At 43.1% G+C, this 25,777-nt stretch overlaps 1 long non-coding RNA gene across 1 annotated transcript; it reads left to right on the forward strand.

The window, feature by feature from the left end:
- Nucleotides 1-3,392: 3,392 nt before the first annotated feature.
- Nucleotides 3,393-4,306, forward strand: LOC127309442 (uncharacterized). The gene is made up of 2 exons (XR_007857149.2): nt 3,393-3,785; nt 3,869-4,306. It is a non-coding gene; the product is annotated as an uncharacterized lncRNA (long non-coding RNA).
- Nucleotides 4,307-25,777: the final 21,471 nt, after the last annotated feature.

Consider the following 25,777-nt stretch of genomic DNA (forward strand, 5'->3'; position numbering starts at 1 on the left):
AGTGAATCATATATGATTACCAATTCTACCATGAAAAGTAGACTTAAATACTCCTATCTCTCTTCCTTACCTCCTATGATTGACTCATCATAGACATATACTACCTTATATAACTTATCTCCCTTACTTGACATCAGTCATTTGACATTTTAAATGACTCTCATTTAACCATAACTTGCGTTGGTATACTTCTTCCAATAGGATATCTTCCTTATGGTTGTATCCTCTCTTTGGACTACCATGTGTTGTATACCAACTGTGGTTTACTACCACTATTTATCTTAAGCATCAATGGTGTTCTAATTATTTGGAATGAAGCCATATAACTAACTAACTTTACTTAAGAAAGATTGACTCAAGTGTGTCAGGATTATTCTCAAGTGAATACCCATCTCAAGTCAAAAGAATAGTTGGTTTGGCATAGTTGGCTTAGCTAAAACACTTCCAATAGACACTACCAAACCTATAGGTCTCCTTTAAAGGGTTTTAATCCTTGGGTCAAAGCATTTGCTCTGATACCAGCTGCGGTGACCCAGTGTACCACTGCATGGTGTAGTACACAAGTCGTTGACATAACACAAGTGAAACACCATCCCACTCATATTACATCTCTCAGAGTGGTACAACAGAAACATATGCGAGTCCAAGGTATGTCTATAGAAGTACACACGAACTGTTTACATAAGATCCACACAGCCTCCTACTTTATAGTGAGGTAAAACTTCAAATAAAGCTCCAGAAGAACGACTCGTAGTCTATTTTATTGCTAACTCAAGTTTAAGAGCTACCTGGCTTGCTATAGAATTCTAGATACTTAGGTGCTAGGATTAGGGAAAGGTTCCCTTCTATTACTAGTCTAGGTTTCCATCATAGCTGATGCGGAATTTGACTCCATTGACTTCTTTGATTGGATTCTTCATCTTGTTGCAGTTGACTCCTTTGTCTTCGAGTCCCACGGTAGTTTCTCCTTCGGTGCCTTGATCTAAGAAGGGGGTTCAAACGAGATAGAATGAGTACGAGCGTACTCAGCAAGTTCATATTAGGAAATAGGTGTATCATGCACTAACTACAGCCATAGACCAGAAAGTCATAGGCCAATGCAAGTTTTTGTAATCATTTCTTCAAAAGGTTTATTTTATTCTGAAAACTATGCCCGTCAGTCTTCACAGGTTGACTAGAACTTCGTGGAGTTCCTTTCTGCCCGCGTCAGTTCCCTTCCCGGAACAGGGAGTGACAGTCACAATTCTTGATACCCTCTGCAGAGGTGCGTTACTTTACCCCACAAGAGATCTTAACCATGTTGCCAGCCGAGAGTATGTCCTCGGCTCGTCCACACTTCCTTTGGTGTGAGGCCCAGTATAAGATCCAAGCCAATCACTGCCTTCTCCGCGACCCTGCAAACCCACCCTTTTGTCCAACCGTACACCTCCAGTAGACTTCCCCCGATAATACGGCTTTACTCATGGTGTACTCCGGACAATCCATCATAGATCGTAGAGCTTATCATCACTAATGGATGGGGATTTAAAAGGATTTCCCAACCTATTGCGGTAGTGCCTCCAACACCCCACCGGCTCTCCGATCCGTTGGCGTGCAGAAGGGAAAAGATATAGCTGACTTCCCCAGAGCCATTATAGATCTTATGGATAACGCGATATGTACGGCGCTAGAATCACTGGACGGCATTGGTAATTAATCCTAGGGTGATATAACCCATGCAATGGAACCTCCACCATATCAACACATACCATGGTTCCATTGCCCACCACATAGTCATATTCATAATTGTAAAATAATACTTTGCTTTTCAATGCATGAGTGATAAGTATAGTACTTTGCATATAGTTTGATACAAATAATCAAATGACATGAGCAAGCGATGAACTTGCCATTCTTGACTGCAAGATTATGCAGGCAAAAGCTTCGATACGTGAGAACTCCAAATGCTGAAATACCATCATCATCCGGTAAGGACAATGTTTAAAGAACTGGCAAAGATGCTATAATGCATAGTATGAGATGCAATCGTCCCGAGCGTAACCTAACCTCGATGATTTAGGATGTATGAGTTGTAAAGGATTTCTTTAGGGTTGGTTGCATTTTTAGAATGGTTCTCAAACAAGGTTCTTATTAGGGTTTGGTTATATTAGCATCATAACCAAGTGATATAAGGCATCATAACAATCATACACATAAGAATAGTGGTGGAATAATATGTAAAGAACAGTTGTCAATTTTATGTTCTACAGGACATGATTGATGATTACTTATACTATACTTCAAAAGAATAACTTTTGAAGAACATGTTAATTAAGAATTAATGAGTAGTTCAAAGAAGGATTAGGGCCTCTAAGATTTGATTGGCATTTGTACTTCAAAAGAATAACTTTTGAAGAACATGTTAAATAATAATATGAACTACTATGTATAGGAGCTATGACTCTAGGGTTTACTATTGAGTTCATTTAATTGACTAATAGGAACTAGTTGGGTTCCTAAGTTGAATGGGTTTCTATATAGCAAGTATTAGCAGGTTTATTATGATGGTTGATTATGGTATCATATCAAAGGATGGTTATCCCGATGGTTCTATAAATTAGCTACTAGGGTTTACTATGGTTTCTCATTTGCTTCACTAAATAATCACTAATAGTTTTTAAGCTAAGTGACTTATCATTTCCTAAGTAGGGTTTAGTTGGATAGGAGCATGTGATGTGATTTGCTACACAAGGTTGGTATTAGGGTTTATTATTATGGTGCTACTAGGGTTTGATGATTGAGGTTGACCTTAATGGTATGGTATATATGAGTGGTGATCAATGGTACTAATCCAATTAACAAGTTATGGTTTATACCTAGGTGATACTAGTGAATCATGTAGGTTTTAATTAAGAATAGGAACATGAAATGATAATCTCATGTGACTTGGTTTTATGCTAGTGGATCATAAGCATGCATTAAATTGTTGCTTATTAGGGTTCTATATGTTAGGTGAATCTCACATAATCACATGTGACACAAAATTAGGGTTTTAGAATTGCTTCTAAGGTGGAATGATCACATGAAATAATGGAATCAAAGTCTTACTAAATTGAAACTAGGGTTTCTAAGTTATGGTACAACTCCTAAAATAATAATTGATAAATAGAGTTGTGGTTACTAATTACTTTGAATCAAAATTGATAATGGTTTAACATTTTATTAATTTTTACAAGATTTAATAATTAGAGTAACTCCTATTTTGGTTTAAATAAGAATCAGGGTTTAATAATTGTTATTAGGTTTTAAGATATTTAATTTGTTAACTTAAGAATGTTTAAGTAAATAAGTTTTTATTTACCAAATAATATTGGCTTATAATATTTTCTTGAGTTATCTATACCTAATAATAAAGAAAATAAGGCTTCTTGTTCGTCCGTTTTTATTTACCCTTAAGTTTCGTATAAATTACATGGTCTGCCACCGCTGAGTTAAATAACGATTCGGTTAGCTTGTAACAAAAAAAAAACCAAGCGAACTGCCCATCTTACCCCAGGCTACCCCGTTCCCCTCCAGGTGCAGATCCCTCCGCCGCCGGGAATAGCCCGCACAACATCGCGGCGCTAGAGGCGGACGCGAGGCCGGTGGTGGTGCCAAGAGGCAAATTCCCTCCGTTCCCTAGGCTCCGCTTCTCGCGGAGTATCACAGGCGTCGCCGGACCGGGCCGCCGTTGTCGCTGATGTCCCTTGCCCGACCGACGCTGCTCCGCTCCCCTCCGATCCGTAGACCAAGCCCCTGGCGCCAAGGTATTTTACCTTGCCCCGATTCGTGCATGCAGCTGCTGGTGGTAGTCAACAACAATTGATGTGAGTCCTCCGCTTCCTCCCAGTCCCGCACAGAGAGAAGTGAGGCAAACTACTGCAGTCGTCCACCGACCAGGCTGCCGCGGAAACGGATGCCCGCGTTGGCGCCGCCCGCACTCGCCCCCGAGCCCAACTCCGCGGCCGCCTGCTTCGCCATGACTCCCAGACGCGAAGACCTGCCCATGGCTGCCCCCGAGTTCAATGCTGCCTGCTTGGCCCTGATGCCCAGACGCTCTCGACCTGCGCCTGGAGATGGTGGAGCCAATATCAGACTGCTCCTTGCAAATTTCTTCATACAAAGTGTGTTCCCGTTTTTTTGGGTGATTACAGATCAGATGCTTATGATGGGATTTAATTCTTTATCTACTTTCGTGTTCACTGTGATGTTTTCGTTGGAGAATCAAAACTGTTGCTTTCACATGTAAATCTGTGTCACTCAGGTAGTAACAGGTAAATCTCTGTCACGGGAGTATAAGGCTTTCATATGTGTTTTTTCTTCTTTGATAATCTCGGAACCTTTTACAAATACTGAAGCTCACAATAATTCCAATATAGTCAAGCAGATCGTAAATTTTTTTAGAAAGAATGCACGAAAGATGAGTTCTTTCTGCTGTTACTTTTTTACCAACGATATTGCCTTTATTGTTTCTCCATGCTAACACTCCTTTGGGTGCGCAACAGGTAGAGTTACGTATATTATGTGATTTGAAGTGTTGCTAATCATTTCCTTTTTCCTACCTGATTTAATGTATATTTAATGTGTATTAACAGATGTCCTCTTCAGTACGAAATATTAAGGTACAGAATTACAATTTAACAACCTGCAAACCGGTCAAAACTAGAGGTCTCTACCATGCAATAAATGCACATACAAATTGGGCAACCCTAACTCTTGAGGGTAGGAACTTTTCTGTCACGGACGCTTTGTTTAGTTAAAAAAAATAGTTTTCAGTAGTGAACATCCGTGGTCTAAAAATCCGTAGCAACGCCTTATCGTCTCTTTGGACGGGCAACTCCTCAATCCATGTTGTGAGTTGTGACCGTGCACTTGTTGCTGATCTGTGCCCAGATTACTTCTAATTTTGCTTCACCACGAAACAAGTCCTACTCAACAATTTATGATTTTACTTCACGTATCAGTGTAGACATGGACTAAATCCTGGCTAGCTCATCGCATCAGTGAAGGCCATGGTTGGTGGCGATTGGCGACACGTAGGACTCCGGCAAGAAGAAAAGACTACTCTCTATAGACACAGGTGGTATGTATACTTTATTTTCCGTATAAATTATACTGAAAGACTAACTAGATGAGGAGCACCATCATAGATGGGCTGAATCTGGTTGGTTTAGGCCACTTCATACTGGTTTAATCGCCTCTTCGACGCTAACGTATTTTTGATGAACTTTGGCTTTTCTAACACTTCAATCATTTATTTATGATGACTGCTATATGAAAATATTTTGATCTTTATGATTGGAGCTTCCCTAAACGTCATAAACATTGTTTCTGATCCATGTCACGGATTTTACTTATATCTTCATGTGTATTTATGCATTCTTTATTCTTTTCAGTCATCTTATAAACTTTCTTATTCATGCAATACTGTAACAACTTATTCTTCTATGTTGCTAGACCAATTTTTATGATTTAAAGTCCCACATTTTGTTTTTTCCGCAGCAAAGCGCGGGCATTGTCCTAGTTACTATTTAAAGAAAATAGAAAATAGTAATTTGTAAATTACGGTTTATGAATTACCACTTATAATTAAGTTAATGAAAATATGATAAATAAAATTAATCTTAACATTTTAATTAGTTACTGAATAGTTAAAATTTAATTTTGAAATTTCACTAGTTATTGATTTCAAATTGTGTTTTAAATAATTGAAATGGCATAATTAATAAGGTTAAAAAATAAATGAATTTTTATTTTGACACACATTTTTGTTTTATATTTTATTTCAGTAGAGTTTATTTTTGTGAGCATTTTGATATATTATTTGCATTTTTCTGAGTTGAAATGAATTTGATATGATTTTTCAAAGTTTCAGGAATTTACTGGTTTTTGAAATTAAACAGAAATGCTATATGTACCGGTTCGCACCTAGCCACTGCGACTGACGAGTGGGGCCGTTGACTGGTCATCTGCCTCGTTGGCAGCTGACCGAGTCAAAGGTGTAGCGAGGGCCCACGGCCACGTCACACTTGCCGGCGGCTTGACGCCGGCGGTCAGTCGGTGACGGCGCCGCCGCTACAGGGCACCCCCAGATGCGCGGTTGCTATCAAAAGAACGAGAAGAAGACGAGGAACCTTATGGTGGTGGTGGAATCGGCTAGTAGTCGTCGGAACTTCGTCGGAATTCATGACCCGCGGCGGTGCTCTCCGGCGAACTCCCAATCGTGAGCCATAGATGCTTCTAGGAAACGAAAGTAGGCTCTAAAGATGCGCAAGCTCACCATGAATATGATGGTGTGGTCGGCGACGATGATTGCCACCGGAGTTGAGCTCAATTTCACGGTTACCGGCGATGTACTGAGAAAGGGGAAACCGAAATTGACGTTGTCCAGAGCTCCCCTTGACGATTGTTTGTACCCAGACGCTTCTCTCGATGTGGCGCACCTCCTCGACCATGCGCCGGAGACTGTGGTGGTCTGTACCTCCCGATTCACCATCGACGCCGGCGACAGAGCATGGAAGAACACGAGAGATAGAGGGCTACTGAGAGAGAATGGATGGGCGGCGAGGTACTAGGGTTTCCTGGCGAAGCTCTGTGCATATTTATAGGGCAATTGGTGGTCGGCAACGCCGACTTGACATCGGAGATGGCCGGGATGCACAACGAGGTCGAAGCTTGTTCTGAGCACGAATCTTGATGAGAAGTGGATGAGACGGACGCGAGAAGATTTGGCGAGGATCTGAGATGGTCTCTAGCGTCCGGCGGCGTTCTTATCCCTGTCGAGGACGTGGCCGAAGCTCCCCTCTACGCTGTCGACGCCGGGAAGGAAGACGAAGGCGATGGCCTTCTATTAAACGTGAAACGGTATATGGACCGTTTTCTTTTGGGGGCTGGGCTGATACTGGGCTTGGTGGACGTGGTGGTGATGGGCTGCTGCGGTGCTGCTCGGCCTGCCAGGTAAGTTTCCCTCCACTTTTTATTTCAAATTTTCATTTCCTTTTTTTGTTTTTTTATTTACTGGTTTGAATTCAAATTTAATTCTGTTTTGTTTTTTGCAGGTTATAAAACATTTGAATATTACTATAATTTGATAATCATGTTTACTGTATTGTTTTGTTGTTAAACAACCATTTTATCATTGATTAATTTTAGTTATTATGAGGCACAAGTTAAAAGTGCAAATAGATATGAATTTTAGGGTTCAATTCCATTACTTTAAATTTAGGAATCAATTCTGTTTTAAAAGATCTGAAATTGAGAACATGTGAATGGTGAACATATTATATTTTGCAAGTGCTTAACCATATTGATTGTTCACATATAAATTTTCGTTATGGCCAGAGTTTAAATTAAATGGTATTGAGAATAAGATGAATCATGATTTTATGTGGAGAATTGCTTCTAAGGGTTTAAGAAGACGATTGGATTCAACTCTATATTCTCTACTCTTGCTTAGCAACTACTACTTGAATTATTTAAAGTAGATCCTAAGCTAATTATGGTTGACTCACTTGTTAAAGTGTTGGTTTAATTATGACACAATATTCCATTTGGGCAACTAAACAAGGTGATTGGAAATCAAAGTGGAATTGGTTATTGGTTTCACTCTACTCACCAAATGGAATCTAGTCTAAAGGTATATATGGCTTGGGTTATTATTTGTGATACATGATACACAAGTTAGGAAACAATATTCTATGTGGGGTGAATTCTACTTGAAAGGTTTAGAGTTTTGGGAATACTTCACTAATTGAAGTATTAAGTAGGCATGAGGTATGGCAGGGTTCTATTTATAATCCAAAGTAATGCTTGGATTGGAATTCAAATATGGCCTAGGGTTTTAGTTATGATCACCAATGTGATACACAACTAGGTTTAGGGTATGGTATAAGCTTTGATCATATTTTAGTGACTAGGGTTATCCTCCTTACTTAGGTAGAATTAATGTATCAAGGCAATGCTAGGTTTGTCTTAAGTGTTTAGATAGGCAGGGTTTACCACTAATGTCATAACTACTCCATACAAGGCATGAGTATTGGTCTGGATTAACTATTATTGATTCACTTATTATTTCATGAGAAGAATGAGATCTATGGATCACATATATAGGTTGAACTTATCATCTATATTTATCAAGCAAGATCATGCATCATACATGATTCACTTATTCCTCACTAATCTCTCTTCTTTAATACTTCTCTCAACACACTCACTTAGATTCTTAAGGTTTATGATCATCACTCAATTTGTGATGATCAAAGTATGGCCTTCTAATAATTCATGGTTCTCTCAAGATGAATTATTGGTCCATATACTTGAGTATACATATGTAGCTTAAGCTCTCTCAGATAGGTAGGGTTTTCCTCTAGGGTTAGGATCATTACCAAGTTGTAATGATCACAACAATTGCCTCTCTATATATGCTAGAAGAATAGATTCTTAATTACCATCAAGTATGAGCTAGGTCAAGTAGGATTTGATACTTGACTTATATTTCTTGTATCATTGGTTAATATCAACAAGTACCTCAATTGGATAAGGTTTAAATAGTGATCTAGGTTCTATTGAATGCATAACATAAGCATATGAATGATTCTCTCTTTTCTGTAGGTTTAATGGTATGAGTTAGGAAACAAGATTGAAATGGTCAAAGTTAATGAAGAATGAATATGCAAGTTCTTGACTTGGTTCAAGTATTGTGGTTGAAAATATATATACCATGTGACTCATGGTAGGAACATTTATTTAGTAGAAGACATTGAAAAGATAAGTAAAGAATAGTTTCTTAATTAATTGAGTTCTTTGATTCATAGTGGAATAATTATTCATGTGTTGTTGTAAGGAATGGCATGTTAAGATCCGTTATAAGATCTTGTAGTTAATCCTTACTTAAGGTGTTGTTTGTTGTAAAACTAATTCCATTTGATCTAGCCCATAGATCAAATCATCTCTACCCAAAACAAGGTTTTAGCAAAGATCACAGTGAAGTTTATAACGCTTGACTTGATGATCTACTTCAATTCCAGCAAGTCAAGTGAAACTTCAGTTACTATGGTAAGTTTTATTTGAAGCGCGAAAATTCCCCGGATTTTCTATGCATGTATGCAATGCACACTTTGGTGTTCTCTCATTTTATTGCCTCTAAACCTGGGATATTACACGCGATCCCCTATACTTGTGGGTTATCAAGACTGTTTTCTGGCGCCGTTGCCGTGGAGGCATAGCTCTACTCATAAGTTCACCTGGGGAGTACACTCTACCTCTCTCTCTATTTTTATTTTATTTTATTTTGTTTTGCTTAGTTTACTTTTATCTAGTTTATTTGTTCTTAGTTTATTTCTGTTTAGTATTATTTTTCTTAGTTTACTTTTGCTTAGTTTGTTTTTGTCTTGTTTTATTTTTCTCATATACCCAAAATCCATAAAAATTTGAAAACCCTAAAAATTAAAAACTGTTGTTATGGGAGAACCCACAACCTACTTGGAGCTCATAGAATATTATAATAATTATAGAGTATCAAGAACTGGTAAAGTAATGAGTGCTGTGATAGAAAAATTGAATTCAATTGCTAAAATCTTGCTTAAACGCCATGATATAAACTGTTGCTCTCAACAGGACACTAAACATCTTAAATTTCAATGTGGCTTTAGTGAGGAATTTTTAATTAAGAACTATAATCGGAATAGCTATATTCATTTTGGGTTCGAAGAAGTAGAACAATTTTTCATATTTATGGGAGCCTCTGAGATAGAATCCTTCATGGTTAAAAATTATGAAACTTGTGTTGTTTGTAAGGACCTTAAAGATTATGTCTCTTCTATCCTTAATTTTTGCAATGAAAGTTACACTGATAATCCTTATATCATTGATTATAAAGAGAGACTCATTAATGCACAAGAATGCACTCACAATTTGCAAGAACTTGTGGAAGAAGAAATTGATGAACCTGAAAGCTCATTGGATGAAAAAGAGGAGGAAATTGATGAACTTGAAAGCTCATTGGATGAAAAAGAAGAGGAGAGTGATGAACAAAAGGAGGAAGAATGGATTAGATACCCATGCCAACCTTCTAATGAGAGTAACTCTTTATCTCTTACACTATTTGATTGTCCTCCATGCTTACCAAAGGAAGTTGAATGTTATGTTCCTGAGGATTCTCTTGAAATATTCCCTATGAGTAAAACTTGTGATAATAATTATGCTACTGTTATTTATGATAATCCATGCTACTTTGATAAATCTTATGATAATGCTTTGTTTGTGCCTGATGTCGAAATGCATGGTACTAAAGAATTTTGCGTAGAAAATGTTTATGATAAAGCTCTTGATGATGGTCCTATGTTACTTGATACTATTAATTGTACTACTAATGAAAACGGGATTGGAGATTTCTTGACTTTATCTATGAGTCCCATATCTTTTGAGATTGATCAATCATCTTGTTATATTATTGATAACAGTGAGTTTGAAAGTTTTAATCCCACTATTTTTGAGGTTGATAAAAATTATGTGTTTATGGATCATGAAAGACATGCTTTATGTGATAGTTATATTGTTGAGTTTGTTCATGAAGCTACTGAAAATTATTATGAGAGAGGAAAATATGGTTGTAGAAATTTGCATGGTACTAAAACACCTCTCTATGTGCTTAAAATTTTGAAGTTACTCTTGTTTTATCTTCTTATGCTTGTTACTTTGTTCTTCATGAATTTATTTGTGTACAAGATTCCTATGCATATGAAGTGGGTGAGACTTAAATGTGTTTTGGATTTGCCTTTTGATGCTCTCTTTTGCTTCGACTCTTATTTCTTGCGAGTGCATCATTAAAATTGCTGAGCCCATCTTAATGGCTATAAAAAAAGCACTTCTTGGGAGATAACCCTTGTGTTTATTTTGCTACTGTTTTGTTGTATTTTGGAAGTTTTTACTACTGTAGCAACCTCTCCTTATCTTTATTTCATTGCAATATTGTGCCAAGTGAAGCCTCTAATCGAAGGTTGATACTAGATTTGGATTTCTGTGCAGAAACAGATTTCTATCTGTCACGAATCTGGGCTGTTTTCTCTGTAGGTAACTCAGAAAAATATGCCAATTTACGTGCGTGTTCCTCAGATATGTACGCAACTTTCATTAGTTTTGAGTTTTCTGATTTGAGCGACGGAAGTACCTCTTTAAAATTCGTCTTTACTGGCTGTTCTGTTTTGGCAGATTCTGTCTTTTTTTTTTGCATTGTCTCTTGTAGACTTTAAGCAAGGCTTTCTACACGTGGAGAGCTGTAGCTAATGTTTTATTGATTTCTTGCAATGTGTCACTACAGGACCAAGGTGGATTCAAAAAAAAATTGAGTACTAACCTCTCTAATGAAGTTTATGAGAAGTTTGGTGTGAAGGAAGTTTTCAAGGGTCAAGAGAGGAGGATGATATATGATCAAGAAGAGTGAAAAGTCTAAGCTTGGGTGATGTAGCCCGACCTACGGTCTTCGCTTCATCATGTGCTTCATCGACAAGACGGCACGCTAAGGTGAATCTTCTCCTTTACGCGTGCCTCGAATCGCCTATGTGGAACGATATACTACTTCATACTCCGTCATACCTTGGTGATAGGAACTCGACGACAAGTACGGAGGGAAGGGAGGATGCCATGGAGACCCGAGGACGCAAGGCCGATGTCACGGAAGCATGGAAGAGAAGGAGGAAGAAGCGCTGGATGCTCCAGGCCGGAACTTCCGCCCCGCATCACCGGAACTTCCGCCCAGATGCTGTCAAGACTGAAGATGCTCGCACTGAAGAGCTGCGGCCGGAACTTCCGCCCCTGATGGCCGGAACTTTCGCCCAGGACCGGAACTTCCGCCCCATCGAACCTCAGCCAGATCTCAGCCCACTTTGGCTTGTAACTTACCCCTTCATCCCCTTGCCTATAAATAGACACCTACCCCCACCTTCATGAGGGAGAGATGATGTTTAGATGAATTGGCTTATGCCTCTATTATCCCTTTGTGGATTTGGGAAACCCGCACCTTAGGTGTGATCATCTATTGTACCCCTCCTAATCCGGATCTTTTCCATTCTAGTAATTCTATCAATTGAGAATCTCTTGCTTTGCAACTCTATTCTTAGTTGGTCTTTTACTCTTTGGACTTCTATTTGGATTTGTCGATCTTTTGCAAGAGATTCTACCTTTGGTCTTTCTCTCGCAATTCTATCGGTTGGTGGTTCGGGCCAACGAGGATAACCGATTTGTGTGTGTGCGTGTGTTTGTATCGTGTTCTTCGCGTTCATCCACTTTCCCCGCGAATCCCCCTCCGCAATCACACTCACCCGGGTCAAACCGTGAAGATTGGGCACACCCTCGGGCTTAGCCCGCATCATTGGGGATGCCCCCGTAGTTCATCCCTGCATATTTCAAGAAGACTCAAGCGTCTAAGCTTGGGGATGCCCAAGGCATCCCCTTCTTCATCAACTTATCAGGTGTCTTCTATTGAAACTATATTTTTATTCGGTCACATCATATGTGCTTTATTTGGAGCGTCTGTATGTTTTTGTTTTTGTTTTTGTTTGAATAAGATCGGATCCTAGCAATCCTTGTTTGGGAGAGAGACACGCTCCGCTTTTTCATATGAACACTTGTTCTTCGTTTTACTTTTAATGTTCAATGATAAAAGTTGGAACCTACAATACTTATGGTTATTTGGTTGGAAACAGAAAATGCCTCATAATGTCTTGGATAATTTGATACTTGGCAATTGTTTTGAGCTCTCAAGTAGATCATGATTAAGTTTTTTCATGTAGTTTAAACCTATTAGTGTAGAATTACCGTAGAGCTTGTTGAAATTGGTTTGCATGATTGGTCTCTCTTAAGGTCTAGATATTTTCTGGTAAAAGTGTTTGAGCAACAAGGAAGACAGTGTAGAGTATTATAATGCTTACAATATGTTCTTATGTAAGTTTTGCTGTACCGGTTCATACTTGTGTTTGCTTCAAATAGCCTTGCTAGCCTAAGCCTTGTATCGAGAGGGAATACTTCTCATGCATCCAAAATCCTTGAGCCAACCACTATGCCATTTGTGTCCACCATACCTACCTACTACATGGTATTTCTCCGCCATTCCAAAGTAAATTGCTTGAGTGCTACCTTTAAACAATTCAAAATTTATTACCTCTGATTTGTGTCAATGTTTTATAGCTCATGAGGAAGTATGTGGTGTTTATCTTTCAATCTTGTTGGGCAACTTTCACCAATGGACTAGTGGCTTCATCCGCTTATCCAATAATTTTGCAAAAAGAGCTGGCAATGGGATTCCCAGTCCCAAATTAATTAACCTAAATAGACACTCCTCCATGGTATGTGATTGTTGGACGGCACCCGAAGGATTCGGTTAGCCATGGCTTGAGAAAGCAAAGGTGGGGAGGAGTGTCATCTAAATAAAACTAAAATAAAAAGGCACCCCTTCATGGTATGAGATTGTTGGCAGGCACCCGAGGATTCGGTTAGCCATGCACTACTAGGGAAAAGCCTATAGGTGGAGGCAAGTGGTGCCGGCGCACCACCTTGGACATGCGCCGGTGGAAAGGATTGCCGGCGCACCACATTTCAGACGCGCCGGCGATGAAGGACTACTGCCGGCGCACCTCGGGTAAAGGCTCGCCGGCGCTATTTCCTGGCATGGCCCCGGCCGATTCGGGCCAGGCCCAAGAATCATTGCCGGCGCACCGGCCCAGTGGTGCGCCGGTGGAAAATTTGCTATTTCCGGCGCACCCCTGGGCCGGTGCGCCGGCAATGATTCTTGGGCCTGGCCCGGGGGTGATATAGCCGAAAGGGGTATATGTTGCCGGCGCACCATGGTCCAGGTGCGCCGGCAATAACCTGGGAGTTATTTCAGCCACCAACCAGCACACTCACTACACTCCACTTCTCCACACAAACCCGAGCCTTCTCCCAACCCAGCTCATTTTTGCCCATTTCTATCCCCAATTTCACCAATTTGACCAAACAAAATCATATTTTTTGAGCAAATCTTCCCTTCCTACATGCATCTCCCACATCCCCCTATGTAGATCTAGATCTACTATCCCGCATTGACCGCTCAATCTAGATCTAGATCTAGAAAGTCGGCTTCCATACGCCATTGTCGCGGCGCGTCGTCTCGATCTTATCGACGAATATATCAAACAAATAGGTGATTAATGAACAAATTAAGGAATGTAATCAATGTATGTTGGACATTTGAAGAAAAGCTCTCGTGTGTGGCATATATATATGTTGTGCTTGTGCTTGTGTGTGTGTTGGCGTTGAAAATGAGTTGCCAATGTTGCGCCGAAATGTTGATTCTTCAAGTTTCCGTTTCGGCACATTTCTGGCGCTCCTATGTCCTACCGTGTAGGAAGGTCATGCCGAAATTTTCCGTGAAAAATACCGACGGATGCATGGTTCTAATGAATTATGTAATCTTACCATGCAGGCGATAATGGTTATCGAGATGAGTGAAAGCATCGTGATGAGATATCTGAAACACGCGATCATTGACATGTATGAAAATAACCGCACGGAGGTATTGTGTCCGTGCCGGAGATGCAAACGAGGGAAATGGTTTGACCCGTATTCAGGCAAATTGCAGGGGCACCTGCTCACTAATGGTTTCATGCATGGACACACTCAATGGATGAGTGATGATGGCGCGGAGGTCAATGGGGCGACGGCGGCAGTTGGTAAAAATGGCCGGCAAGAAGGAGGGCATCATGATACTGATGACGATGAAGAGTTTGTCGCACATGACGATAACCTTGACGACGACAATAACCTTGACGACGGCGAAGAGGTGCCGCTAGCTTCAGTCGTGCGGGACCCTCATCTTCAAGATCTGCTTCTCGAAAAGACGAAAGGCGCCAAGCGGAAATCAAAGCTTGAGCAACTCGAGATAGACTCGAATACTCCGTTGTACGACTCAGGTCGCGGGTTGGGGGAGTCTCGCTTGAGAGTAGCTCTCGATGTGCTGCAGATGAAGGCGAAACACGGATGGACGGACACAAGCGTCGACGACATCCTGGAATACGTGAAAGATCTCCTTCCTGCCGGGAACACGTGTCCTGGTAGTCTAGCCGAGGCCAAGAGAATCACGTGCCCTCTCGACTTACCCCACGAAAAGTATCACGCCTGCATCAAGGACTGTATCATGTATCGCAAGGAGCACATGGACAAGACCAAATGTCCTGTGTGTGAAGCTGAACGGTACAAGAAAGGGAAGAAGAAAGCTCCTCGGAAAGTTGTGTGGTACTTCCCGCTCGCCCCCCGGCTTCAACGGTTCTACGCGGACCGCAAGGAAGCAAAGCTCATGCGCTGGCACGCAGAAAGAAAGGAGGCGGTGTTGAATGATAAAGAGCGGATTGAGCACCCAGTCTTTGGACGCACCCTTCGGATGCAAGCCGATGGAAAGCATTAGACAATGAATTCGGAAGTTTTGGGGCAGATCCCGAAACATCAGGTTGGGTGCGAGCACGGACGGATTCAATCCGTTCGGAAACCAGCAGCACACATAGCACATGGCCCGTGTTTGTATGGATCTACAACCTCCCGCCCTGGCTGTGCATGAAGAGGAAGTACATACAGATGAGTATGCTAATTCAAGGGCCGACACAACCAGGAAACGATATCAACATGTATCTCGAACTATTAAAGGAGGAGCTTGAAACGTTGTGGGCGGAGGAAGGGGTAGATACATGGGACGCCGTCGCGGAAGAATATTTCCCTTTGAGAGCCGCGTTGATCACGACGGTGCAGGACTACCTCGGATACGGTTACATTTCGTGCCAGGTGTGCCATGGACACAAGGCATGTGTCGGGTGCATGGAAGAGACGATGTTTTTGCAGCTTGGTAAGGATGGCTCTTCGAAAACAGTTTACATGGGGCATCGAAGGTGGCTACAGAAAACTGACCCGTGGAGAAAGCGTGGAGATCTGTTCGATGGTACAAATGAACCCCGAGGACCTCCACGTAAGAAGAGCGACGAAGAGATCGATACATTACTGAAAGGTTGGAAGGAGTGCCCTGCGCCGGGAAAGATTCGTCAAAAGCCTGGAGAGAAGAAGAAGAAAAAGGAAACGACGCCGCTCATTGGTGTATGGAAAAGGAGGTCCGTGTTTTGGGACTTGCCGTACTGGAAAATTCTCGATACACCTCACTGCCTTGATGTCATGCATATTACAAAGAACATGTGCGAGAGCTTGCTTGGCACTCTTCTCAACATGCCGGACCGGACCAAAGATGGGCCGAAAGCAAGACAGACCTGAAAGTTTTGGGCATCGGGGAAGAGCTTGAGATCCCGCCGGCCCAAGAGGGACAATCGGAGGAGGAGGCGGACGGCGGTCGAAGCGCAAAAGGATTAAGCAGCCAGACTATTACCGTCCCCCTCCCGCTTCACTTTTAGTCCGGCCGAGGTCGATCAATTTTTCAATTGCCTTGTAGGAGTCGAGTGCCCTTCGGTTACTCCGGGCTAATAAGCAGATACCTGGACCCCAAGAAACGAAACTTCAGCGGCATGAAGTCTCATGACTGTCACGTGATGATGACGCATATTCTTCCGGTTGCAATCCGAGGTATAATGGATGACCATGTCCGTGCAACGCTGATCGGGCTCAGAACTTCTTCGACGTCATAACTCGGAAGTCGATAAGCGTGAAGAAACTCGCAAGGCTCCGGGAAGAGATCGTGGTGATCCTATGTGAGATGGAGATGTACTTCCCGCCGCATTCTTTGACGTGATGGTCCATCTGTTGGTCCATATCATGGATGATATCGTCGGTCTAGGGCCGGCATTCTTACACAACATGATGCCGTTTGAAAGAATGAATGGGGTCATTAAAGGATACGTTCGTAACAGGTCACATCCAGATGGAAGCATCGTACAGGGCTGGCTCACCGAAGAGTGCATCTCTTTCTGCACGAATTATCTAGACATCGAGGACCCGGTTGGTTTGCCTCAAAACAAGTACCTCTGTAGGTTCGAGGGAGTAGGCCAAAAAAATGGAAGGAAGGAACTGCACATGCACATGTCTGGTCGGAGTTCCGACTTTGACAGGGCCAACTTAGTAGCGCTACAACACATTGACTTGATCGATCCTTGGTTGAAAGAGCACAAAACCATGATAGAGAACAGTGGCAAGCCGATGATGACGGAAGCAGAAATATACAGAGAGCACAACTCCTCTTTCGCGCGCTGGTTCAAAGACCACATTGATGCTAATCCCCCACCAATGGATTCTGACAAGGATAAACTAGTATTGGCCTTGTCACATGGCCCCGCGCCCAACATCATGACTTACCAAGCGTACGATATCAACGGGTACACATTCTACACGGAAGAAAAAGACAAGAACAGTGTTTACCAGAACTCAGGGGTAACGATGGATTCCTGGACGGGTGACGTAAAGACGAGATACTACGGAAGAATCGAGGAAATCTGGGAGCTTAGCTACGCTGGGGAGAAAGTGCCGATGTTCCGTATCAGATGGGCTAAGAGCGTCAGAAAAGAAGACCGGTATTTCACCACCATGTTTCTACGCGAAGCCAACAAATCAAAGTCCACGAACGCCACCGCGCAGAATGAGCCATGGGTACTGGCAGAACACGTGCACCAATGCTTCTTCATAACCGACCCATCCAGGCCTAGCCGTGTTATCGTGAGGAGAGGCAAGAGGACCATCGTCGGAATGGATGGAGTCGCCAACGAGGAAGACTTCAAAGGACAAGTCGGAGACCCAATGATGGAAGAATCCGAGGATGAAGACACAACATACACCACAAGAAGAAGCAGGACCACGCTACCGAGGTCAGGTCGACCCTTCAAAAGAAGAAGTCACGACACGGGGCTAAATTATTCAACGACAAGCAAGAAAAGCAAGAAGAAAGCGAAACACTCTTCTCAATCGATGATGTAAAAATTTATTTGCAATCTATAACTCATATTTTGTGTAATTCATAACTACTCATATGGTCATGGCCAATATTTTATGTATGACTAATTAATATTGTGTTGGTCAATATTTTGTGTATGTATATATAACTCATATTTTTTTGTAATGCCTAATTAACTCATATTGCTTTGTTATTATCTTGAAAAGAGAAGGAAAAAAATAGTATAGGATTTGTGGGAAAAGAAAATAAACATAAAAGAAAGTGAAAAGAAATAAAGAAAAGAAGAAAAAGTAAAAGTAAAATAGAAAAGGAAATGGCCAGCCAGGGGCTGGGGGCTAAGTCCCAGGTATAGCCGGACCCATGTTATTGTCGGCGCACCACCTGTTTGGTTCGCCGGGGGTACAGTTGTCCCGGGCGAACCAAACAGGCGGTGCGCCGGCAATAACATGGGTCCGGCTATACGTGGACTTAGCCGCACCGCCGCGACACTTCTCCCTCCCCATTCCCCAATCGAGACGAACCCTAACCGCGCCACTGTTCTTCTCTGCTGCCGCCACCGTCGATCTCGAGCACCGCCGTCCTCACAATCTCCCTCCACCAACATCCCCCTCCACTAGCCCCCACCTGCCCCATACACGCCGCCGCGTGGAAGCCCTGGACCAAGAGGACCCGTACGTTGTCGCCGCCGTTGGAGACGGGGACGTCGGCACCACGGCCGTTGGAGTAGGGGACATCAGCGCTGCCGCCGTTGGAGTAGGGGACGTCAGCACCGTGAGGTTTGGTTCCCTCTCCCCTTCCCTCTTCCCTTCCCTCTCCCCCTCCCCCTGCCCTCTTTGGTTCTCCTCCAACAAAGAAATTTTGTTCAACGAAATCCTCCAATAGTTCTCTCTCGTGTGATTACATTTAGCATCAGTTTCTAGTTCTTGTAGTAATGAAATTGAAACACAATGCAATAGGGTTTGAAACTAATTTTTCTAGTTCTTGTTGGTTTGCAGTTCTGGAACATTATTAGTTCTTGTAATTTGTGGGTCTTGATGCTTGAAAATTGCATAGGTACTACAGATGCTAAGTGTGTTAGACTGATGTTATTTGCAGCATTTTGATAAAACATGAAATTCAAATGATTGGGCCAATTATCCCAAACCTGCAGTGAGTTATAATGGTGTTTGTAGGTTGCATTTTGTACTGTTTAAACTGAATGATGTGTTTGAGTAACTGAAATGCTCAGGCTATACTTAATTTTTTAAGCTGTTTCGGGTGCCCTCATTTTGGAGGTTCATACTTTGCTCAAATGTGGAACACATGGCACATTTATCTCACTTGTGTTCAACTGTCTATCAGTCCTGCTGTCTATGACATTGCTCACCTTCTTTTTGCTTACCAGTGTTTGCTGAAGTTGCACCATGCATAGTTAAAGTGTAGGGACCTCTGTAACTATGAGTTGCATTTTGGACAAAATGTATTGACTTATATCTTGAGTTCTGGACAGACAAGAAAATTTGTTGTCTGATCTTAAGAAGAACATGTGATGCATGGTGATTGAATTTGCATGCTCACTGCCAAAAAAGAATGCTCTCTGGTTTGCTAAAATGGATTTAAATTGGTGCTATGCATGGTTGATGCTAGTTCTCTGGTTTAGGATTTAGGACCAAGGGTGTATTTCTGTTGTAATTAAGCAGTAATGTTTAGGTAAACAATAAAAGAAAATAAATTTGATCTCTGGTTCATTTAGCTCATATAGGTTTTGTTAGTATAAAATGATATCGTCTATTCATGCTCAGGATGATGAAAGGCATGCTTGATTTATATTTTGCAATTTGCTCTGAACATTTCTTGCACTTACAGTCAAACTGGCCCTTTTATATCTCTGAATTGCTCCCTATCACTGGTTATATGATTTTGTAGCTGTTCAATGCAAATGAAAATGTAGTAATTTTTAAATGAACCATATAGCAAGATGTTGGCTGCCTGAAATTCTATAAATGTAGTGCCTTCTATGACAATGCTCTCTGGTTCATTTAAATTCTATAAATTCTCTAGATGTTGGCTGGTTGATATAGCAATAATGCTCTCTGGTTCATTTAAAAAATGATGAAATGAACACTTTAGGGTTCAATTCATTCTGTGTTTCATTTAAAACAAAATAAAAATGATGTACATGGTTCTCTGGTTCATGCTTATTCTACTGGAATCAAGTTGAAAATGAACTTTATATATGTTGGTTTAGTTGGTTTAGATGAAATGCAAATGAAGTAGCTAGCTAGGTTCATGTTTCTTAGGTATGTTCATAATAATATGATGGTTCTCTGGTCAAAATAATTTAGTAGGTTTAGTTAATAAAATTTGCTAGCAGTACATGGTTCATTTAAATGAAATGAACACTAGTTGGCAGTAGCAAATGCTACTACTGGTTTAGCTACTGGTTTACTTAATTTAAGAAGAAGAAGTGCTATGTTCATTCTCTGGTTCATTTAAAATTGTGTTTTTGCAAATATATGATGTGCTGTTGCAAATGGACAGTAGCTAGCTAGGTTCATTTAGTTGATTTATAATTGGAGCTTTCTGATAATCCACAAATGAGAAATGACACATGTGAGCTTCTCTGGTTCATTTAAAAGAAAATGAAAATTGGTGCTATGTTCCTTATCTGGTTCATTTAAAACAAAATGAAAATGATAAGGTACCTAGTGTATTTTGTATAAGTGGGTACAAGCTCTGTTTGGCACTGTTTTAATTATGTAGCCAGAGAGTAGCATGGTGTTGATGTAAAATGGTTATGGTTTTTATTTAGTGTTTGAATTCTGGTTTGAATCCAGGGAATGCCTAATCATTATGTTTAATTTTCTAAACTCTGCAGTATTTAGATGTTTGGTATGATAGTAGCAACTACAGAAATAAATAAAGAAAAAGGCAGTAGTTGGAAATGTTGAGATGGATATGTTGTCTCTGGTTGTATTTGTTATACTAAATGCTTCTGGTTTGCTTCTGGTTGAGATGGAAATGTTGTCTCTGGTTGCAAATGTTGCTAGCATCTTGACTGGTGTGCTACATATTCCCCTGTAACAAGAATTTCCAACTGCTTATTAGTATTTGTTCAGTAGATGCTGTCAAGTGTTCACAAATGAGAAATGACACATGTTGTTGCTATGTTCACTCTCTGATGCTGGTTGGAAAAGAAATGAAAATGAAAAATGTATCATATATGTGAATTGCATTTCTGTTACAGGGATTGAGTTGCTATTGAGTGCCGGAATGTCGATTCATTTCCGTTCCGGCAATTCTAGCACTCGGCATGACCAATTTTTAGCAAAGGTCATGCCGAATTTTTCCGTGAATTCTAACTCTTTTTCATCTTCTATTAGTGCAAGCCACCATGTCGTCTCAAGAAGAGTTAGAGGAGCACTACAATAGGCACTTCTTTAGGATGGAGGAGGATGCCGAGGCCGCTGGTGTTGGCGGAGACGAGGACCATGAGATGGAGGATGCCGCTGGGGGTAGTGCCGACGAGCCGAGCGGCAACGAGGCAAGCGCCGCCGCCGGGGGTAGTACCTACGAGCCTAGCGGCGATGAGGCAACCGGCGCCGCCGGGGGTGGCGGCGAGACAAGCGGCGACGATCCTAGCGGCGCCGCCGGGAGTAGTGGCACCGGGACAAGTGGAGCCAAGAGGCCGCGGAAGGCAAGGCGCCAAAACACGGTCGGCACCGGCAGAGACACAGTCACAGAGGTGGACCCCGCTAGTGGTTTGCCGGTGGAGCCTAAGGATGTTGCCAAGGGGTACGGCAACCAACTGGCATGTATCCTCCGAGAGGTCGTCAATCTCAACGAGACGGACCTCCGAGCTGAGAGCAAAGCGCCTTTGCGAGCCCAGCTCATTGCGAGGTTGCACGCACGATACAAGTTCCTAGGCGACTACGCCTCCAGTCATCAAACCAACAACATTGTGAACTCACAAGCCCTCCTGAAGTTCACCAAACACCTCAGCAGCTATAAGTACATGGTGCGGAAGCTGATTGCTGAGGGCAAAGGTTTCGAAGAGGTCCACTCCGCCTTTCCGCATGTCACCCAGGCGGACTTTGATGCTTTTGTGGCCAATGAAGAGCTACAAGCAACCAAGAATCGCAAGTTGTGGGGGAAGGAAATGCGGGAGCTTAACATCGGCAACCACAACCTTGGGAGCCGTGGGTACGAGGGAAAGGAGCCCTATTGGGCGAAGGAGGACGAGGCGTATGTAAATGCCGGCATTGAGAACCCCTGGCTCAAGTACAAGGACCCGCTTGAAAGAAGATTCATCAGGTCCCGGTACCATAAGAAGAAACTAACCGGGGAACTTGTCACGGACCCGAAGGTCGTAACCGACATAATTTGGTTCACGAACGACCAGAAGGTCCTGGCGTTGGAGAAAAAACTGGTAAGCAATTTACCGGTTTTATTAGATCAAGTATCGTTCATATAATAGTAGCAACATTTCTAAATGGTTCGCGTTTCTTCCGCAGGAAGAAGAAAGACAAAGACTTTCTCAAGCCTCCCAAGGTGACGAAGGCTCCTCGTCCCAGGCGTCGACGGGCAGGGTAGCCTGGGACAAGCCTCTCGTACGGGTGCTAAACATCGTTAATGAGCATTCACCGACGAGAAGGCCGCATAGAGGCCGTGTGGCTGGCGCCGGTACAGGCTACAAGCATGGTCACTATGGCTTGTCGTCTGCGGCCGATAAAAATGCGCGTAATGAGAGGAAGCAGCGGGAGGCGGAGGAAATGAGGGAGTCAATCCTAGCCCAAGTCCAAGCTGGTTTGGTACCGCAACTCAAAGCTACACTCGTACCTGAAGTCAAAGCTGAAGTCGCCGCTGGAGTCCAACCAGATTTCAACGCTCTACAAGCGTGGTATGAGGGTGGCAAACAAGGCCCCCCCCCCCCCCCCCGAAAATGCAAGTGGTTAGCTTCAACGGCAGCAACTCGATGGTGCCGCCGTCCGCCGGCAATGACAATGTTATAATGGAGACTCCTCCGGCCGCCGGCAATGTCGCTAGTGCTAGGGATTCACCGTCCATGCCGGGTAGCAGCCCCTCCGTCACTTGCACGCCCGCCGCCGCATGTGCTGGCCCGTCGACATTAGCCGAGCTCAACGCCCTCACGGTAATTAACTAATGTGTACATCAAGTTAATATATTAGTTTCGTCATCCTTGCCCTCTCTCTAACGCCATACACATGTTCTCGCAGGCGCTCTCGACGCCATGCACCTTTTTGATGAGAGTAAACGACGAACTCAAAGACGTCGCGAGGGGGTCCATCATTCGGCCCCTGGATAAGAAGTGGCACACACGAGATATGGCGGATGACGTTTACCGGGTTGAAGTGGATCGGGCGTTACCGGGCTATGAGGATTTGTTTCCTCCTAATCAACCGCATGGTGCCGATGACGATAGCCCGTTGAATCTGGCCTCACTGAAGGGTTGGGTACTGCTATGGCCGAAGACCCTAATTCGGATCAACACCTACTCGGGGTCGACGGCAAGCAAAGACAAGCACCTTGCGGCGCCACATGTCAGCGTCCCTCCACGATAGCCAGCGGCGCCCGTGGTCATCGCCCCACCAGAACGGCCAGCTGCGCCAGAGGTCAGCGCCCCACCACAACAGCCAGCTGCGCCAGAGGCCGAGGAATATGAACGTGACAACTTCCAATGGGATATTCCTACGTCTTCACAAGTTGTCCATGAGGATGCGCCGGGCTTGAAATATGTGTGCTCCAAGAAGCTGTTCGATTCTCAAGAAACGGCTGATGAGGAGGAAAATCCTGAGGAGGTCGCCACCGCCGCCGTCAAAAATATGTTGAGCCCAAACACACTCCGTGCTATGGCCACTACGGCGATGGATGGTCCAGCACTACAACCCAAGAAGAGGAAGAGGGCAAATAAGAAGGACGCCCAAGACAAGGCGGCGGCCAAATCCAAGGACAAGGTCCCACTCCTTGACAAGTTGCCAAACAATTGGCGACCTCTGCATCACTTGGGTCAACCGACGCTGCCGGAGCATGTCGTGAAGAAACTCACCCCGGATATGAGGAGCTTGCATGAGACTGTCTTGCATGTGGAGAACCTTCTTCTCAAATCAAAAGATCCTGGTTACCCTCTCTTCGTGGCGAAGGTGCCAACTGGCATGAACTTCGTCGAGAAGTACCCCGCGGACTTGTGCTTCATCCGGTTCAACGACATCTTCAGCATCTATCGCATGCAAGCGCTCCACTTTAGTGTGGTTCACCTAGTTGCTCTTAGCATGTCTTCCCAGATTGTTAAGGAGGGGACGCCGACCATCGCGATCATGGACCCCTTCTATATGCGGGAGAGCATCATCTCGCAACCACAGGGATCGCGCGATTGCCACCCAGCAGGTCGAGGATTTCATGCTGGCGAACATTAAGAAGGGCGCCATTCTCATCCCTTACTTCCCCGAGTAAGTAATCACTCGCTAGTCCCCCATCACCATTCTATCCTATATCTCCATTTGCATTTCCAAAGGTTAATCCGTGTGTTTTCCGCAGAGACAAGTTCTGCACCCTCATCGTCGTGCACCCGCAATACTCGCATGCAGTCTATCTCGACTCGGGTAGGGACCGCAAGAAAGACTACTCCCACATCAGGGCCCTTCTCAATGATGCTCTCACCGGCTTCGCCAACAAGGCAGGCCCCCTCAAAGTAGAGAGGAAATCCCGAGGAGGCTTCGTCTTAACCCACACAACCAACTTCCCCTGCCTCAGGCAGTCGACGCCCGACAATGGGATGGATGCGTGGTACGCCATCCTTCAGATGCAGGAGTACATAAAGTACGCAGATGACATGTTGCTGCCAGATAATCTCAGAAACAGGTTTGCAAACATGGCGGATGTCCCTGATAGAGAGATTAGAAAGAACTGGGGTCGCATCCAGCAGTTCATTTGCACGATAATCCTGCAGGATGTCAACAATAGGTCTGGCGAGTTCTTCTACAGCTATGGTCTACCACCTAATGACGAGATAGACCTCCGCTTGGAGATGTCGCGTGATGAGAGGCCGTTCAACTCGCTTGAGGGCTGCCGTCCATTCCCCCCTAGGCGTACAACCTGATCCTACGACGGGAACACTTGCTAAAGCTTGAACGATATGTCCTTGAACTTTCGTACTGTAATAATTGCTATATATTCCCATAGAATCGACTAGTTGCTTTTATTTAGTTGTATGAATGTGCATGTGAACATGTGTCTGTAGTTTCATTTACTTTGCTATATATTTCAAGATTATGGCGTACATAGCTTAATAATTATTTGCATTTACTCGACCACTACTTGCCTCGTATTTGGAGTTCGCCGATGATTAGAATGTTCGGTCAATCATACACTCGGGGGTGGAGCCAGTGAGCCTTGGTGCGACGGCCACAAGTATCAATCTATTGTGCATCCTACCTAGCCTCACTGACTCCATCCCTGGATGTTAATATTTGTTTCGACCGACAAAGTATGAGGCACGCTATTTAATTCGTACTACTTGTCTTCTATTTGAGTTCGCACTTCTTAATTGCATTGGCCGATGATTAAAATGTTCGGTCACTTGTACACTCCGGGGTGGGGCCAGTGAGGCTTGGTGTGATGGCCACAAATATCAATCTATTGTGCATCCTACCTAGCCTCACTGACCCCATCCCTGTATGTTATTATTTATTTCGACCAACAAAGTATGAGGCACATGCTATTTAGTTCATACTACTTGTCTCTTATTTGAGTTGGCACTTGTTCATTACTAACGTTTTACTTGTCTTGTGAATGGAGATGCCGACGACATATGTCGTGTACAAGGGGAGGGTTCCTGGAGTCTACGACGACTGG

This window comes from Lolium perenne, chromosome 2 (assembly GCF_019359855.2).
Source record: "Lolium perenne isolate Kyuss_39 chromosome 2, Kyuss_2.0, whole genome shotgun sequence".
Lineage (NCBI taxonomy): Eukaryota > Viridiplantae > Streptophyta > Magnoliopsida > Poales > Poaceae > Lolium > Lolium perenne.